This window comes from Austrofundulus limnaeus, unplaced genomic scaffold, assembly GCF_001266775.1.
Source record: "Austrofundulus limnaeus strain Quisiro unplaced genomic scaffold, Austrofundulus_limnaeus-1.0 Scaffold853, whole genome shotgun sequence".
NCBI lineage: Eukaryota > Metazoa > Chordata > Actinopteri > Cyprinodontiformes > Rivulidae > Austrofundulus > Austrofundulus limnaeus.
This window is the reverse complement of record NW_013953255.1, coordinates 79,629-85,042: the sequence shown is the minus strand read 5'-3', so window position 1 is coordinate 85,042 and position 5,414 is coordinate 79,629. Positions and strand designations below refer to the sequence as shown.

At 39.4% G+C, this 5,414-nt stretch overlaps 1 protein-coding gene across 1 annotated transcript in view; it reads left to right on the top strand.

Annotated features, from left to right (window-relative positions):
* Positions 1 to 5,410, top strand: part of cunh6orf47 (chromosome unknown C6orf47 homolog) — a gene marked incomplete at its 5' end in the record, with an annotated part of 7,514 nt that extends 2,104 nt beyond the window's left edge. Inside the window, 1 exon segment of the mRNA XM_014029102.1 lies at positions 3,952 to 5,410.
* Positions 5,411 to 5,414: the final 4 nt, after the last annotated feature.

The following is a 5,414-nucleotide window of genomic DNA, read 5'->3' as shown; positions in this document are numbered from 1 at the left end:
CTGCTGCTCCCTGCTCTGGTAACAGCATGCAGAGTGAGCGCAGAGCAGAGGAGGGAGAAAAAAAAAAGAAGCTGGGACCACGACTCTGCCTCTGGGTCTCATATGGTTGTACAACGGAGCTTCTGCTGTTATTAGCCGAAACGCTGGCTTCGGAGGGCGGAGTTAATGTCAACAGATTTTTGGAGGGCGTTACCAACAGAGCTCATTAACATAAAATCTCTTCTGTTCAGCTCTGCTGAACAGAAGTCAGAGCAGGCAGAACTAGAAAATGGGAAATTTTATTATCTGAGAATTATTTTGTGCATTAAATTGAATGAACATGGTCTGGTCAGCCCACAGACATACCATAAACATTTCTAGGACCCATAATTGGTCTCCTTTAAATATAAAGATATATTTTGTGTTATTGTCATTTAGATTTTGAGCTTTAATGGTTTAATTGAATCGTTATTTTTCCAGGATGAAATTTACAACAAACAGCTCAATTTTATGGTAAATGCACTGAACTTATAGCACTTTATCAAGTCCCTCCAGACCTCAAAGCTCTTTACACTTACACACATTCACCTGTTCACACTCACTGATGGTGGTAAGCTACACTGTAGCCACAGCAGCCATGGGGCACACTGAGGTGGGGCTGCCAGGCACCTGAGCCACCAGACCCTCTGACCACCATCAGCAAACAGGATACTATATTCTACAATAAACAGGAACTAGGTTCACAAGTTTAAATTTACTCTGGATTTCCTTTAATCCACACAGACTTGCGTATAAACATACGCCCCTGCTAATATTTGGTTATGTCTCTTTAACAAGAACATCACAGAAAAAAACAAAAGTAAACCATGAAAGAGTTGTAGCATTTTTTTAAACAATGTCTGTTTACACCACCATCAGTTTTACATTACACAATTCTAGAAGAGATGTTTTAAAACCCCTGCTGAAAGGAACCCTGGATTTTAATGCTTCTATTTTCACTTGTAAATAAACACAAATATCTATGTAAATAACTATTAGAAAACACTTTATTGTTGCACACTTGTGTACGACAGAACTGTAGGTACCTCACAAAAAAGCAAAAATAACTGAGCATGAAAAGCAATTCATCCAAATGTATATGATAATACAAAAAATGTACAGTTAATTAGCAAATAAAACATCAAATTGACACTTTGCATTTTTAACTACACCCTTAGTTTTCTTCCTTTAGCCTGGACAGGTTTTAGAATAAGAAATATAAATTATAAAGTGAGTTCAGTTGTTTCTTGTGGAAATACATACATACATACATACATACATACATACATACATACATACATACATACATACATACATACATACATACATACATACATACATACATACANCATACATACATACATACATACATACATACATACATACATACATACATACATACATACATACATACATACATACATACATACATACATACATACTAGGGGTGCAACGATACAAAAAATTCACGATTTGGTTCGATACTTTAGTCTCACGGTTCGATATTTTTTCGATACAAAAAAGAGAAATGTCCACGCCCCTTTTAACTCGTAATTTATTTAAATTAATTATGAACATTTGTTTAACCTCAAAAATCCAGGTTTTTAAATTAAATGTTGCTGAAACAGCAAGTTTCTCAGTGGATCTGTGCTCAAAAATGCAGCCTAGGTGGAGTAGTCGAACACAGATCCACTGATCCTTCAACACAGCATCTTCAGAAGACAAGATGATAAAGTAAATTTTAAAAATCTGTATTGTTTCATACAAGTGTGTATTGAACCTAAAGCACTGTTTGATACGGGTACATGTATTGTTGCACCCCTAATATTTACCTACAAAAAAAAGATAAACATCTTACTTAACTCCTGACAGAGAAACATAAAAGTGATGCTCGAACAAAAAGGATAAATTTTTTTTACCTCCTTCAATTAGTACTCACTGTAACGTGTGAGGGCTGAAAACCTGCCCAGTGAGAACCACAGAGTCAAGTAACTTTGGAGCACGGGAACTCGTCTCCATTTATTCAAAGAACTCTCCTCTCTTCTCTCCATACAGGGGAGGAAAAACAAAACAATTATCTATCAGGGTCAACATGGCTACAATAAGAGTGCCGCCATTTTTTTCCCAAAATCAAAGGACACAATATAAAACTCTCTCGCAAGCAGCTATAAAACCCAGTGCTGAGCTTCCAGGACCGGTTTCACCTGATCAGATCTGTTCCTTTTATTGCCTGGAACAGATCCATCAGGTGGGTTTCTGAATTTTATGCATTTTTGCAGAAATATCGCCCACCAGGGGTTTCTGGCTGAATCCAGGTGGGAGAGCAGGTTCTGGACGTAGGATCATGGTTCCACCTCACTGGATCTCTTCCTTTTATCCCCCTGCATCAGCACAAGCAGCCCCGTGCTGGAAATCAGCCGTTTCACCCGCCGGAGCTCGCCCGGCGACATTTGATCGCTTATATCTCTGCGTGGGAACGTCCCAGGAACTTGCACCCCCCTCCGGGTTGTAGCGAAGATCCAGAACATTAAAATGAGCTATATCTCACCCGGATCTGATGCTCAGAGCTGTGCTAGAGGCTCCGGAGTAAATTGAGTACTATATCGCCCACCAAAGCGCCTTTTTCGGCCGGTCATTGGTTAATAGCTCCGCAGGGGAAGGTCCCAAGAACCACCTGCAGTTTGTAGAGGAGGACTGCAGCTTTCCAAAATCATCTCACTTTGCTGGATCCGATGCTCAGAGCCCGCAGGAGAAGCAAACAAAGGTTGGAATTTCCTCCAAAAAATGTGCGTAAAATGCACTAAGTCGTGCATAATTTGCGTATAGCTCCGCGGGGCAACGTCACAGAGACTCCATTCAAGTATCAGCTTGTAGGGGAGAACCAGGGCTTTAAATCCTGACCAGCCACTCCGGGATCCGATGCTCCTAGCCCGGGGAGGGGGGCTAAAACCACCCCCGGCGGAGGTCCGACGGTGCGTAATTTTGGAGGTTTTCCGCTTATTGCTCTGCGGGGGAATGTCGCAGGGACTTCTTTCAACTTTCACCTTGTAGGGGAGAGCCAGAGCTTTCAAACAAGACAGCCACTCAGGGATGCGACGCTCAAAGCCGGCGCTAGAGGCTCCGCAGCAAGATTGTGCTGTGCGGGCACCTGGACTGGTTGGGCACCCCTGGCGTAAACATTCCTCTTCTTTGTCAAAACTTTAGCAGTGTGTTTAGCAGGGATGTCCCCATACAACTTTTGTCACTTCAGATACGATATCGGAACAATTTTTACATATTTATTCTTTTACTCATTTCATTTCTTAAAAATATAACAAAATTTATGTACAATAAAAAACATAAATCACAAATAAAATGAAAGGAAACAGAAAGTAAAAAAAATCTTATATCTGCACCTTTTTTCTCAAAAAATAAATTTTAACAATAATGATCTACAAACAAAACTAAACAAAAACTAAAAAACAACCTCAAATCCTTATTAAATACATCCTTAATTTTATAGTGTAGAATCTCAAAGCCCTGATCAAGTCAAACACTGAACAATAACAGTAGGTAAGAGAAAAACTGACCCATTTATTATTCAATGGGTTACATACATTTTTAACTTAAACCTAAGAATATTTTATAATTAAATAAAATGAATAAAAAGGACTGATTATATTGGAGATTTTAGATGCAGGTCGATATAATCAGATTGATTTTTGACTAATGTCAGATCAATATTAATGTTGATATTGGATTGGGACATAATGCTTAGGATGATTGTCCATATATCACTGCACAGTGAAGGATTTAAAAACATATGTCTACTTTAAAATGGTTCTAACTCCATCCTTTCCAAAGATGTTTACTTTAAAATGTGTGTGTGGTTTATTATTTTGTATTAAAATATAAAGACAGCAGATTTACGGAGTGATTCTGTTGTTTTTTCAGATCCACTCTTCACCTCCACAGCTGGTCTTTTCTGATGACGACCTGCTGCCTCTGCAATCACCACTACGACTGTTAGTGCACCACTGTTGGTGCAGTGTGAGTCCAGGATTGTATTACCCTTAAAGCTCAAGTTGTGCTACTTTCACTTTATGTTCCACATCTGCACCTTCCAGACATGTTGGCTCAAACATTCACAGTGCTTTAATGATCAGGCAGCACTGCGGTGTAAATAACGTTTACGTTAAAGTCGTAAGAAGCCCAGTATGTAACTGATCTTGTGTGCTTTATTTATTGTCTTGTGAGAATACTTTACTCATTTCTACAATGAGACGGTGACGGCCTTTATTCAGTTTGTGGACAGGAAGTGAACTCATCGAGCCCTGAAACCAAAACATGAAGCCTGAAATCTGAATTTCTCCACCGGAGAAGGAAAAAACGAACCTGATTCAAACACTACTCTAAACTTTAAATAGATTTTTTTTCTTTCTTTAGCATCGTTGTAGTCTTTTCGTTTGCACTCCTCACACAGCTCAGAGTGTGACGCTGCCTTTCACAGAGAGGTTCTCCTGTGTGACATTAGTGACCGTGCCTTTCTGTTCGTGACCATTTGAATCTGTTGAAGGAGGCAGAACCCTGAGAGAACCACACACGGGTGTACAAACTTTAACAAACACAGCCATAAGATGTGCTGCTTTACGCCTCACCTGTAGAACACAAATGTTTGGACAGATTTTTTGTTAAAATAAGGTCTTAGATAAAAAATTAAAGTGGTAATTTGACCATTTTGAAGTGGGCTTCTGTGTAAAGCTGCTTTTTTTCTAGAAATAGTTTATCCAGAAATATTATGTCACTGACATGTAAAAATAACAAACAGGAAACTAACAGTAGGGCTGAGTGTTCAGTCACTAAATACTGAGTGTTTGTAATCAGTGAGAAGAGCAGACACATTTTGTGCTGCAAGTTTTTTGAAAATTACGACTAATTGAAAACTCTATTCTAGCTTTTGCACCCGCCTCCGCCTCCTCCAGATCTGTAATTTAATCTGTCAGAGTGCTCTTTTGAAATGAAGATGACTTGATTTGCAGATTAATAATTTATCATGGGCGTGATTTTTTTTCCCACCTGCACAGACGCGTTAGAAACGCCCTCAACTCTGATTGTTTTGAAAGAAAATTTGTTGCAGTTTATTTTTAAAACTCTAAACAAGACGACAAGCTTCTGCAGCAAGTTAAATGAAACCCCTGCAAGCTGCGTGGTGTTTTGGATTCCTCACTAAAGCTGTGTTGCTAATTGCAGCTCAGATAGTTTCCTACGTTGCAGCAACAATCACTAGTTTTTCTTCCTGTGTGGAAACATGAGGGCAGCTTGCACACAGTGTGGCTCCTCTTAAAGGCACAGTGTGTAGGATTTGTTGTTTTCAGCGACATCTAGTGGTTGAGTGGTTGAATCATCCTCCCTGGTCC